The sequence below is a fragment of the Choloepus didactylus genome, chromosome 7, assembly GCF_015220235.1.
Source record: "Choloepus didactylus isolate mChoDid1 chromosome 7, mChoDid1.pri, whole genome shotgun sequence".
Taxonomy (NCBI): domain Eukaryota; kingdom Metazoa; phylum Chordata; class Mammalia; order Pilosa; family Megalonychidae; genus Choloepus; species Choloepus didactylus.
In genome coordinates this window covers 144,859,590-144,874,218 of record NC_051313.1, presented here as the reverse complement: position 1 = coordinate 144,874,218, position 14,629 = coordinate 144,859,590, and the positions used below count along the sequence as shown (strand labels likewise).

Below are 14,629 nucleotides of genomic sequence, written 5' to 3'. Positions count from 1 at the left end.
TGCCAGTTTGGATGTATTATTTCCCCAAAACGCCATTATCTTTGATGCAATCTTGTGTGGGCAGACTTACTAGTGTTGATTAGATTGTAATTCTTTGATTGAGTCTTTCCATGGAGATGTGACCCACCCAACTGTAGGTGATAACTCTGATTAGATCATTTCCATGGAGGTGTGGCCCCGCCCATTCAGCATGGGCGTTGATTAGTTTACTGGAGCACTATATAAGCTCGGACAGAAGGAGCAAGTTTGATACAGCTAAGAGGGACACTTTGAAGAATGCACAGAAGCTGAGAGAGTAGCTGCAGATGAGAGACAGTCTGAAGACAGCTGTTGAAAGCAGACTCTTGTTCCAGAGAAGCTAAGAGAGGACAAATGCCCCAAGAGCAACTAAGAGTGACATTTTGGAGACAAGCTGAAGCCTAGAGAGGAACGTTCTGGGAGAAAGCCATTTAGAAACCAGAACTCCGGAGCAGACACCAGCCACTTGCCTTCCCAGCTAACAGAGGTTTTCCGGAAGCCATTAGCCATCCTCCAGTGAAGGTACCCAATTGTTGATGACTTACCCTGGACACTTTATGGCCTTAAGACTTAACTCTGTAGCCAAATAAACCCCCTTTATAAAAGCCAATCCATTTCTTGTGTTATGTTTGATGGCAGTATTAGCAAACTGGAACAAGAACCATATAAATAGTGCTAGCAAAAGATGCAAAGTCAGTGGAGTGATTCAATTGATCCTCTGATGACTTCTTATGACAGAAACCCATTGAGCTGTTTAAGGTAGACATTTCGGTTGGGGGAGAAGGTTGTTGAATTATATATCTCATAGCATAACATGTTTTTGAATTAAAAGGAATTCAGGTGCTCGCTTCAGCAGCACATATACTAAAATTGGAACGATATAGAGAAGATTAGCATGGCTCCTGCGCAAGGATGACATGCAAATTTGTGAAGTGTTCCATATTTACAAAGAAAAAAAGGAATTAGGGATTTATATCAAACTGAGGACACCCTGGCTTGATAAAATCCATAGCCTAGCATGGTCTAGCAACAACAGTTTTACTGACTTCACAAATCAAGACGACTGCCAACACTGAAAAATATCTCCAGAGTTAAATGTCTTACACTTATTAGTCTATGTAAAACTATAATTAATGCCATGTTATACTTACAATTTTATAATGATAATAATAATTTAGTATGCTCTAGCTTCTTTCATCTAAGGGTCTAACAGTGCTTCCCAAACATTAACCAATTAAAATTCTTACGACATCCCAAGGATGAACTAAATGGGACACTCAGAATTAAATGCTCTCTGTAAAGTAAGTTTAGCCTTCATTTGAAACTTCTGGGAAATAAATAGGTGGTGGAGAGGGGGAAAATAAAGTGCTTTTAGTGAGGATTGATCAGTGTGATATTACTTTTCAAAATAAACTTCTTATATCAAATGTATGGGTTCATCTGTGTGAGTCCCAGCAAGCATGCCAGAGCACATTAGAGTTGTACTGCTTCTGAAGTCGGAGGGATCCCAATGAACAATAACCTGCTATGAGTGTTAGGTGCTGTTAGTGACCCATCTACATATGGAAAGGAATCAAGTGCTTTTAAATGAACCATGTTGGCCTTACTAGGTGAAATGAAACAGGGGCAAAAACATCCCTAGTTTTGATTTCTGAATGAAGCAGAATTTAGCTCTGAATGTACAATTGCTTATCCTTATTTATGCTTTTGACCCAAATATTATTAGAGCATTCTAACATATGCTTCATTATTTTATGTTACTTTCAAGCAAACGGTTGGAGAAAATTGATATGGGAGGACAATCAAATATTTTAGGTCTTGATCTTGGGACTGCTAAGTTATCTACAATACCAAAACTGTTAGAGAGTCAAATTCAGCCTATACACTGTAAGTAACACTCTCCTTACTAAAATTCAACCATGATACCCAAATGAGCCAACTATTCTTATTATAACAAACTTATTGTAATCAGCGTATTATACAATAAGCATTTTTTGCTGTACCGAATTAACATTTTGTTGTTCTCTTTTGCTTGTTTGTTTTATTTTCTTCCTTAAGAATGAAATACCAGAATCCATCTTGTCTATATGATTTCAATTTTTTCCTTTTTCTTTTTCTGGCAGTTTTTTAGCTTTTTATTTCTCTTTCCCACAAAGTATTTATTTTCATTATATACTCTGTTTTTTTTTTACTTATATTTTGTTGATCCCTTTCCTTCCAAGGTTTAAAAATCATTACCATTATTTCTATAAGAGATATAAGTCATTAGATACAGATTTTGTGTGATTTGTCTTTTATAAACTATAAATCATCAGAATGAGAATATATATGTATCCTGGGATATTATATTTATATTTATTGCTCTATTATTTAACTTCTTGTGTCTTTGTCTTTTTTTTTTCAAGTTACTAAAGCACTTATTGGTTTTCATACATTCATAAAACAAAACCAACTAAGGCATCTATCTGATCCCTCTGTCTCTTTACACTCACACACACACACACACACACACACACACACACACACACCAGACAAGGGTAAAATAAAGAATGAACATTTATAGGCAGAAATAGTATAAAAGAGAAAAGAGTGGAAGTCAAGGAGAGATGTGCTAAAGGTCACCAAAGTAATACAGAGAATTCATGCAGATCAAAGAAAGTTGCAAGTTATTTGACAGTGTTTAATATGAAGCAGCTGCAGTGGGAAGTCTTCTGTAATAATTTATTCTTCTTTTGACTTGCAGAGTACTGAACTGTCTCCAAAGTATTCAGATCATTAAATGTGGCCACCCTCTTCTGATTTTCTTCCCCTATTCAATTGAAGAGATGTGATGCAATGTGATGTTTAAACGTATGTATGATCAAACTGTCAGTCTCTATAAGCCCTCCACTCCATGATCCTGGGGTGAAGTGCTACAAAGCACATTTGTGGTGGAAGAGAAACAGTTTTCCCTTTCCTGCACTTCCCATGGCTGTTGTGGACGGAAAGCTACAAATTCAAAATTCTCAACTCGGCTAGGTCATCCTCATCTCAGTAAGCTTTGCCTTAGGCACCCTGGATATTGCCACACATGAGTTATATTTCATTTATTCTCAAATGTTTGCAGCAAAAGAACCACAAGAGCTGATATCTCTGCCACACAACCAACCTTACTGGCTTCTTCTCACCCCTAAAAAAAAAAAAAAAAAAAATTTCTACAACTTATTGCAAGAATGGCCTTCTGTTTCATGAGTTACCAGTAAGGTAAAGCCTGGTTTTATCAACTATCCAAGTAAAATAATAACTTTGATTCATTATCTAGTAGTAAAGACAAATCAGTAGCAGATCAACTCATGGATTTCGAGGAGCATAAATGATTCTCAGGGAATATTTGTTAGAACTTCTACTAGGTATTTTATGAAACAGAAAAATTGCAATAACTTACGGTGAAAGTAAGCACAGGCCTTCACAGATTTACTATTATCCAAAAGTCCAAAATTCAAAAGATGCTACTTGTCTGCGCTGTCATTAAAATCAGAGAATCAAGCACAGTTGAGCAGGCAGAGATTTGGAGATCATCTGGTCAACCCTTCCCCCCTTTGTTGCCTCATTAGTCTCCAAGGCCTTAAAATTTCCCACCCTCCCCCAACAATTGCATATGCCAATATTCTTATCCATTCTTTTCTTGTTCTCTCCCACTTATAAGAGAATTATGAGACCAATCTCTCCATTGTGTTCTCTGTTCCATTCTTTCCTGCTTACCCTGGGATCTTCCTCCAACAATTGTCTTTTCCCCTTTGTTTATTTAACTTCTCTTCTTCCCACAAAAGGAAATCAAACTGCCCTCCATGCAAACTTCCAATTTGTTTTGTTATGCTGGGCAAATGTTTTTAAGATTTTACCCTGAGAGTTTTCATATGTATCACAAGTAGGGAAAATAGAATAATGTGACCCTCTTTAGGTAACACTCAGCTTCAACAGTCACCAACTCATGGCCAATCTTGTGGCTTCCACCCTTCGCTTCTCTGAAAGATTATTTTACAACAAACCCCATACGTTGTATTATTTCTAGTGTTTATCATTATATGGTTAGGAAGTTCTCTTTCATTAAACATAACAACTTCTTTCTCAGAAACCTAATAAAAATGATTTAATATCAGCAAATATTCAGCCAATGTTCACATTTTCTCAATTGTTTCAGATAATTTTTTTAGTGGTATCTGATTCAAGATTCAAATAAGTGTCATGCTTTACAATTAGTTGATGTGTATTTTAAGTCTCTCCCTTCCCTCTTTCTCTCTCTTTTCCAATTTATTTCTTGAAACATCTGTGTCATTCATCCTCTGGATTTTCCCACAGTCTGAGTTTGCTGGTTGCAGTCCTGCAGTTCCACTTAGGTTCTGAACCCTGTGCTTCCTGTAAAGTGGTAGTTAAGTCTAGAGGCTTGATCAGATTAAAGTGTAATGTTTTTGGCAGGAAACATGCTTTAGAAAGCGTCGTTTACTTCAGTTAGAAGGGGGATAATGTCTGGCTGTCTCTTTCCTTTTGATGTTGGAGCCAATTGACTAGATCTGGCTGATTACCAAGATGGGAAGGGGCAGTGGGAGTGGTCTTCTCTGGGGGGCAGGCAATAAGAGGTTTAGTGGTGACAACCATTCAAGTTCTCAAGAGAATCTAAAAACAATAAAACCAACTAATAGTATAATTTTTACTATTACAAAGGCCACTAATTCTAAAAATGTTCCTGAAAAAAATCTGTTGGACAAAGTTCCAGTCGATTGCTCTGCTTACTGTTGAGTTTTAACAATGTATATGTAAGCTTCAAATTAGCACATTTTAATTACCTATCTGTTAATAAACATTGTATTTCCATTAGAAGTTAATTTGTGCCCAGTTACACAGTTGGCCCTGGCAGTTGAAGACCGAGCTAAATGTTTTCATTTCAAGAAAAAGTTTGTAAGGATATAAAATCATTAGAGCATGTTTTGTGTGCAGATTGTCTTCCAATACCAGTGGGACTACACAGTCCTGTTTAATTATAAATTAATAATGGTATCACAGTGATTGTAAAGAGGAAACCAACAGAATATGAGTTACTTCAATTTTGTCACTCCATGTGACCATGGGCAGCTATTTGTTCTTAAAATTTGAAAGAAAGAATTAGGGTGTGAATTGCAAGGTCTAATTTTTTGTTTACTTAAAGTGCATATTTTAGATCTATGCAAAATTTTACTGAATTTGATAAGCATCTTTAAATTTGAAGTTTATTCCTTTAAAGTTGTTGATTTTTGCAAACTCTGCCAAAAATACTTGATACTTTCTCTTCATTTATCAGTTTTCAAAATAATTAGTTGATTCTCTATCATCTTCCAAAGGTAACCAGTTTTTTACTGTTATAAACTCACGATTTCAATATACTTGATATGTTTTAGTCCATTGCAGTTATTATCCTAGTGATGCCTAAAATGTCCATTTTTGGCTAATAAGGGAGCCTCTTCAAGTTAGCTCCTGAGTCCTTTTGATATAACTTTGAAAGTCTTTGATAGCTTTCTGGCTGTGTGGTACAATAAGACATTCTAGGCTCATGTTGTACACTTCTTGCTCCAGATCTGGCATCAGTCATTTCTCTAAGGATTACTGGTTCTTTTTAGTACAAAATAGTAATCTGAGCACTAATGATCCTCATTAACATTGTGCTAGTAATCACTCCCAGATATTTTCACTGGACATTGCTATGAAAAGTTTTTAAGGTAAAATATGCAAAGTACTAATATTTCCAATGACGTTCCATTTTACTTAAGCTCATCAATCTTACATGTCCAACTCACTATGAAAATTTCAGCTCTAATCGTGCCAACTTAAAATACTGATTTACTTTATTGCAGAATTCATGCTCAACTGTTTCAGAATACCAATACCAATTCTACCACCCATAATGTGATTACTGGAAACAGTTAAATATTTTTTTCATACTTCATTTTATCTGTAGGGTCTCTTCCCCTAGAGGTATACAATCATAATGCTGTGTAGTAAAGTCACTTAAAAAAATTCCCCTTTTCCTAGTTTTACCAAGTTGCTATATATTTAAATCCATTTGTTTCATTTGGATTCAGATTTTATAGATTGCTTTTGAATATTTAATTTTGTTTATGATTATGTAAAATACTCACATGGTTCCAAAATAAAATCTACAGAGCAAGGTATGGTCAAAGAAGTTGCATTTCTACCCCTGTCCCTCTACCTTTCACCTGTAAATATCTTGTTCAAAAAAAATCTGGTTCATGCTTCCATTTTTAATATAAGCAAATTTGGGTTTATGCCTCCATTTAATATAAATGCAAAAATAAACAATAGCATACCATAACACTTTTCTCATTTTGGGCATATTTCTTAAGGTCTTGTTCTATTAGGTCATTGTTAATATAATGATAATTACATTAATTTGAGAGTTTTGTTGTGTATTAAATGAAATAATGTGTATGAAGTGCTTACAACAGTTCCTGGTACAGAGTAGGCACATATTAATTGTTGGTTTCCCCTTCGCTCTGTACTCTATCAATCAAAATCCTCCCTACCCCTAAAGGAATTCCTTCATAAAGCCAGCTCTACATCATACCTCCAAATTTCATGGCTGTATGTCAACCATATTTCAACTTGCATCTTTCTCACTAATGATGCCTCCTACAATCAATAAGAAATATTCATACTCATTTTCCTCAAAACCTGATTAAGAACATGGAAAAATTAATATCAAACTGATTTTAGGGGATTTTTTTAGTGTATCTTCGTTTCCTTGAACATAAGTATGTACAAATTGAGATAAGGTAGTTGAACATCAGACCCCATTTTTCATTTAAAACAGTCGAAGGAGCAGTTGATTCCAATCTGGACTTCCCAATCTCCTTTAAACTTTGGAAGTTCAAAAGGAGACTGTCAGCTCTTCTCATTACTGGTTGTCTTAGTTTGCCAGAGTGCTGCTACATATGCTACCCAAGGATTGGCTTAAACAAGCATTTATTGTCTCATGATTTCAATGGTTAGAAGTCCAAAATCAAGGTGTCTGCAAGGCCATGCTTTCTCCCTGAAGTCCGTAGCATTCTGCTGCTGGCTTGCCTCAATCCTTGGTGTTCCTTGGCTTGCATCTCTACCTCCCCTCACATAGCTACCTCTCCCTCTTCTGGTTTCTGCTGACTTCTGGCTTCTTCCTGTGTGACCTTCCCTCTGATTCACTGTGTCCCAACTTTGTTTGCTCATAAAGGATCCCAGTAATATGGATTAAGAGCCAACCTGATCAGTTGGGCCTAAAAATAACATCTTCAAGACATGCTATTTTTAAATGGGTTCACACCCCAGAAATGCAGATTATGATTAAAAGTATGTGTTTTGCGGGGTACATAATTCAATCTACCAGACTCATGAATTACAGCACTACCTAGATTTATGCAATTTGGTCCATTAATACTCCTAAATCTTGGAGTAGTTGGAGGGATAAATAATTATTTAAAAAGATCTTGGTGGATATGGCTGAGAACCACTGTCTTTTAATTAGTCTACCTCTTCTTTGCAAAGGCAGTGACACCCTGCTTTGCACAGCTCCTTTTCACAGCACAGGGAAACAAATGACATTATATCTATTCTCCATCTGATCACCCATAACTTTATACAACGATACTTGAATACAATTCTAGGCCAAGGATGGTCTGTTCTTGGCAATGATGACTGTCCATTTGTCAGGAGGTACCACCATCTCTCAGGGCAGGGTGCGATGATAGTGTCTTTTGTGAAATGGTCTTCATAGATGAGTGCACACATTTCATGTCCATTCCCTGCTGAGAAAGCAGTGAGCTTGCTTGCAGAAGATGTAAAGTGCGGTGGGAAATAGCATGGGGTTGAATGTGTGATCCTGGGCAAGCCACCCAATCTGTTCTGGAACACCCGGACATCACTTCCAACTCTGTGTGGCTTTAGTTTTCTTTCTGTAAAATGCAGCTGTTGTACAAGGTAAGATCTCCTCCTGCTCTAAAATTCTGTGTCTCCTGGCCTAGCATGAGCCTAGTAACATCAGTTAGTGATTACCTAGGTAAAATCATCCCCCTTTCCTCTCATTTAAAATTTATAAATATTCTTGTGTTTGGAAAGGAACTTCAAAGATGTGAGTGCAAAATATTCTGTAATCCTGGCATGATGGGGACAAAAAACTATAGGGACAATTTTAAGAAGGAGGTAAATGTGGCTAGAACAAATTGGCTTTTTTTTTGCATTGGATTTTGAGTTTGAACACTCTAGCACTCATAAATATTCAGTCCCATGAAGTTCTTCTTTTACATGAAGACACTGACATTTCCTGAAATTACATGGAGGATACTGTATAGAAAGGTAACAACCCCAAACAAACCTTTCTTGAGCAATTATGTGCTGGATGTTGTCAGATAGATTCATTTAACCCTTACACCAAGTCAGTGCTATTTATTGCCACCTCATTTCTAATCTGAAGCTCAGGTATGTTATTTGCTTTGCCCAAGCTCACACAGAGATTAGGGATATGGACAGAAATTGGACTTCATAAAGTAATGGGTTAATATGACTGAAAAGCTTAGACTAATACCCAGCACCTACCTCACACTGTAACTGTAACTCCCTATCTTCTTCATCTTCTTCTTCTTATTATTATTATCTCAAATTCCATTATCTTTCCCTGATAACAGACTGTCTAGTGATGTCAGGTTCTTGCTCTAGGTTGCCTGCATTTTAAATCCACGTACTATTGTTTTCTAGATGTGCAACTGAGGGTAAACTACTTTAACTTATCCTTATGCCTCTGTTTTTTTTCCATCTATAAAATAAGAAGAAATAAGAATAGTTACTTTATAAGTTTTTTGTGAGGATTTAAATGAGTTAATTGTGGAGCAAGATGCTACAATGGTACATCATGGGAACACAGATTCAGGGCACCCTAGAAACTTTCAGCAAATGATCCCTCTAGTACTTGCACAGTATAAAGGGAGCAGAAAGGGCAAATGATGTCTTTGTCACTTACGCAGCACGAAGAGCCCAAAAGAGCAAGGGAAGAAATCCCTTCACAGCTGGTCTCGGGATGACAGAAAATTGCTCTGGGTAGGGGTGGATAGATGGCGGCTCCCAAAGCCCCACTTTGCAAGGAGAAAAGAGACCAACCTGTACCATTTGAGTGCGATTTTTATCCATTGGGGGTGGGGGCGAGGGAAAGGGGGCCTTGTCACTGAGAATTCCTGTTCTGTTAAGTGTCTGCGGCTGCCTGTTCCTGTCTGTTGTCAGGGTTTCAGGTCTGGGTTTAAGGATTTAAGGCATTTCATTAGACTTATCCTCCCCAGGTTGTGGAACAGCACACAACAGAAAAGGAGGTGGGGGTAGCGGAAGGCTGGAGGATGGGCACATAGCATTTGTTTGTGACTTCCCTGTAAATGTAAAAAACTTAGAAAAATGCTTGGCAGAAGGTCCACACTCAAATATGAACAATTACTATTAATATGTATTTCATACATTAATTTTGCAGAAAAACTTCTTCAAAAACTTCATTTATGGTGTCATTAGAAATAACATAATGCAATAGATGGGAATGCTGAAAATTGAAGATACCAGTGACAATCATTTCATTGGTCTGACATGTTGGAGCACACATGATTTCTCTTGTTATTTTTGTCCTTAGAAGCTCAAAGTCATTTCAAGTCAGTTTCTTGCACGGCTTTCTACAAATAATTCCTCCGAAAAGTAGTTATGATGTGTGGAAATGGTCAATTCTAGAACAAGGTCTAGTTTTCTTTTTTTCCTCAGCAAATGTCTATTGCTCTACTGATATGAGGAGATACATAGTTGAAATGTGATGCCCTTAATAACTTAGACAACCATCCAAGCATCCTTCCAGTTAGCCAATTATTCCTTCACAAAGCACTCAGAATTGTTTCACAGAGTGAAAAGAAAATCAGCTTTGGAATCACATGTCAGTTGAATTAACATTAGCTGTGTGATCTTGAAACATTTACTTAACACCTCTGTGCTGGTTTGTATATATTGTGTCCCCCAGATAAAAGCCATATTCCTTAATGCAGTCTTGTGGGGGCAGACATATTAGTGTTGATTAGGTTAGAATCTTTTGATTGAATCTTTCCATGGAGATGTGACTCAATCAATGGTGGGTGAAACATTTGATTAAATTATTTCCATGGAGATATAGGCCCTGCCCGTTCAGGGTAGGTCCTAATTTAATCACTGGAGTCCTATAAAAGAGCTCAAAACAGAAGGCACTCAGAGCAGTTGAGAGGGACATTTCAGAGAGACTTTTGGAGAGATGCTTGCTGACACTTGGAGATGCAGACAGAAGGACATTTGGAGATGCTAAGCTAAGAGACGAAGTCCAGAGTTTGCCCCAGAGAAGCTAAGAGAGGACCCCCAGAAGCTTAGAGAGAAACACCCTGGGAGAAAGAAGCAATGACACATAGGATCCAAGAGAGAGGAGCTAAGGCAAAAGCCCAGAGACATTTTGAAACACAACCCAGGAGGAAACAACCAGCATTCGCCAGCCACATGCCTTCCCAGCTGACAGAGGTGTTCCGGATGCCATCAGCTGTTCTTCAGTGAAGGTATCACTGTTGATGCCTTAGTCTGGACACTAAGAACTGTAAATTTGTAGCCAAATAAAGCCCCTTTTAAAAACACCAATCCATTTCTGGTATTTTGCATAATGGCAGCATTAGCCAACTGGAACAACCTCTGAGCCTCAATGTTCTCAAGTGAACTGTGACATGGATTTTATCTTCCTTCAGGTTGGTTGGCCAATCCACAAATGTATGGAGGGCAGCATGTGTATTTTCCTCTGAGAATAAGGTGTGAGCATAGTGAGGGACAAAGTTTGTGTACATCACTGTTTAGTTCCAAATAGTTTGTCTCATGATGCCTAGATTAGGAATGCCATAGAATAGAGAGCTGGAAATGGACCTCATCCTGTCCAACTTTCTTATTTAACAGATGAGAAAATTTTGGTCCAGACAGGGTAAAAGAAACTTGCTTTAAAATCAAATCTGCTAAAGCGTAATGCAATCTATTGTTTTGGGCCTTTATTTTTCACTTTATCCTTTCCTTCTCATTTCACAATAAAAATGAGTACCTTCACTTATTTATCTTTAGAAAATTACCTTTCTTTGACATTCAATATTCAAGAATGATATTTTTTCCTAATCCATTTTTTTTCTTCTTACAGATTATCTAGGGATATGGAGAATACCCCATTCTTTTCAAATCTACACATTTAACAGAATGCCAATCTAAATCTCCAAAATATATTGTATAGAACTTGATAAGTAGATTATAAAGATCATGTGGAGGAAAAAAAGCTTAAGAATAGCCAAGAAAAATTATAGAATAGGAATGAAAGAGAAACTTTCCTACAGATACCAAAATATTTAAAACTACAGTCAATAAAATTACATAGTTTTGGCATAGAAATGGAAAACTAAATCAATAAACTAGACTAGACTCCAGAAAGACACTATGGATATGAGAAAATGGCATTTAAATCAGTGCAAAATCATTTTATAAATAATAGATAATTGTGTACACACATGATAAAAATTTAGAATCCTTCATTACAATATATACAATATAACTTAAAAAGGTGGCAAATATGCTGTTAAAATAGACTAAAAGAAATGTTGATCCTTTGCGTATGTAACGAATATTGTAATCACATGTACATTTAAAATAGCACATACATGATATGAATAGCATATATATATTTATTTATGAAACGTTAAGGAAAGAAATCAGAATGAAGAGATGAGATTAAGAGAAGCACCTCCATTTTCACCCTCATATATCTGTATTTTTAATATTTTAAATTTTAATAACTTTTTTAATTAAAAAAGAAATAGTGCAAAGTATAAAACACTCCCAAATCAATTGCACATTTTCTAAAAATGTTTGGCAGATTTGCGTGTGTGTTTTGTAAACCAAATCATGTTTTATATTGAGTAAGGAAACTATCATTTATGGGAGAGTTAGAATGCTTCTTTTCATAAAAGTGAAAATCATCCCCTGATCCCTCCAAATCTTAGGTTTAGGATTTGGTACATCTGGTTTTCTTTAATAGTGCTTATTTCTATTTACTCTTTAAATCTGGGTGACCTGATGTAGATTAACCGTGTCATGCTGACTTCTGGAAGATGAGGCCTCGCCTGAACTCTGTTACCTGCTTCTGCTTAAACTTTTGTTGAAGAAAGTTTCTGCAGCTGAAAAGATGTCTGAAAGCCAGAAGACGGTGGTTTCCACATGACCCAGTGGAGCATGGAATAATGCAGTTCTGATGTGTAAATATATTCGTTCCCTGGCGTAACAGACGGGTAACCTAGGAAAAACAAGTGTCAGATAAATAAATATAATGATTAAAATAAGAGCAAACCCATAACTGGCAGGCACTTTTTTAAATGCTTTTTATGTATGAACTCAACCCTCATAACACTCCTGTAAGGCTGTTTTTGCTCAAGAGGAAACCAAAGCAAAGAAGCTAAGAAACTTGCCTCAATTCAAAGAGCTCCTAAGTGTTGGTCCCAGGATGGGAGCCCAGTCGATCTAGTTTGGGGCTTCATTTGCAGCCTCCAATTTCGATCTGAAGAATTGTCTTGCATTTGTTTTCTTCTATCCACATGTTCAGTGTTTCCCTAAACATGGAAGTCTTGGTCTTAGTTCATACCCGTCTTCAACTTTACTACATGTTGCCAATTTCTTCCATTTGCCCACCTCCTTGCTGAGATTTTTAAATAATTTTCTAATCTTGGCCAATTTGATAAGTGTGAAAAGGAAGATCATTATGTGTTTTTAATTTTTATTTGACTTGGAATTAAAGAGGTTGAAATTTTTCTTTTGTGTTTTTTTCCTTATAGTTTTATAAGATTTCTTTTTATACTCTGGATATGAACCTGTGCATTCAATCTAAATATTCCAGGGCTCTTTGTCCTGTTCCTTTAGCCTATTTCCCTAGCTCTGCACCAAAACAGATTTTCATCATCTTATTATTTTTTATAAAATATTATTGTAACTGATAGGGGATGTCCCTCACTGTTTTCTTCTTCAAAATTGTCTTGGTGATTCAGTGGCCTTCTGCTTTTCCACACAAACATCAAGATCAGGTTAGTAAGAGTCACCCCCAGAGAACCTCTTTGTTGCTCAGGTGTGGCCTCTCCAAGCCCACTTGGCAGGTGATCTCACTGCCCTCCTCCCTAAATGGGACCTGACTCCCAGGAGTGTAAATCTCTCTGGCAACATGGGACATGACTCCTGGGAATGAGCCTGGACCCAGCATCGTGGGATTGAGAAAGACTTCTGGACCAAAAGGGGAAAAGAAATGAAACAAAATAAAGTTTCAGCAGCTAAGATATTTCAAATAGAGTTGAGAGGTCATTCTGGAGGTTATTCTTACGTGTTATACAGATATCCCTTTTTAGTTTTTTGTATATTAGAATAGCTAGAGAATATACCTGAAACTGTTAAACTACAACCCAGTAGCCTTGATTTTTGAAGACAATTGTATAACTATATAGCTTACGTGGTGTGACTGTGCAATTGTGAAAACCTTGTGGTTCACCCTCCCTATATCCAGTGTATGGACAGATGAGTAGAAAAACGGGAACAAAAATTAAATGAATAATAGGGGGGATGGAGGGATGGGATGTTTGGGGTGTTCTTCTTTACTAGTATTTTTATTCCTGTATTTATTTATTTATTTATTTATTTATTTATTTATTTATTTATTTTCAGTAATGGAAATGTTGAAAATTGATTTTGGTGATGAATGCACAACTATATGATGATACTGTGAACAACTGACTGTACACTGTGGATGATTGTGTGGTATGTGAATATATCTCAATAAAACTGAATTTTTAAAAAAGGAAAAAAAAAAGATAAGGTTAGTAAGTTCCAGAAAAATAAACCACATCTGTTTCATTGAGAATATGGATTAACTGGGGGAAAAGGGTATGCTGAACTTATCCAGCCTGAATTATCCAGGGGTGTTAGAATGAATGAAGAAATTGAGGCTTAGGGAAGTTTCCTAAGGTACTATAGCTAGAAGCAAAAAAATTGTATCTCAGACCTAGTTCCCTTGCATTCAGGTCTGCGTTATTTCATGTTGGAAACTCATGTTGTTGGAAGCTCTGATTGAATGAGTTGCTGAATCCAACCTTTCCAGTAGCTGGTTACTAAAAGAGATTAACAACCCCCACAGTAACTGTCTATGGGCATGGCCTCTGACAGATGTCAAGGGCTCAGCCAAAACTTTTGGAAAATCTTTTGTTGTTGTAAATATTGAGGTCTTCCAAGATTGTGTGTTTTGTTGCTGCTGCTGTTGCTATTTTTCTAGAAGGATATATGTTACAGATCTATGGTGTGCATTTGGTCATGATCACCATTTCTTATAAATTATTTGGCACTGATTGGCAAACCCGTGGGTGAGCTTTAAGCAAGGCTTTGTTGAGCTGGGGGTAGGTCTTGTACTGCACATGTCAAGCACTTGTTGAAGTTGAGTGATTCCAACTTAGTGCTTAGGATTTAATTTTGGTGTATAGATTCCAAATTTAATTGGGCTTAAGCTCTAACTCCAAGT

The 14,629-nt window shown here is 36.7% G+C and overlaps 1 long non-coding RNA gene and 1 other non-coding gene across 6 annotated transcripts in view; both read left to right on the top strand.

Moving 5' to 3' along the window:
- The window catches only part of LOC119539331, a 749,444-nt gene that overhangs the window by 365,943 nt on the left and 368,872 nt on the right, over positions 1 to 14,629 (top strand). The window lies entirely within an intron of this gene.
- On the top strand, positions 859 to 965 carry LOC119541049. The gene has a single exon (XR_005218180.1). It is a non-coding gene; the product is annotated as a U6 spliceosomal RNA (small nuclear RNA).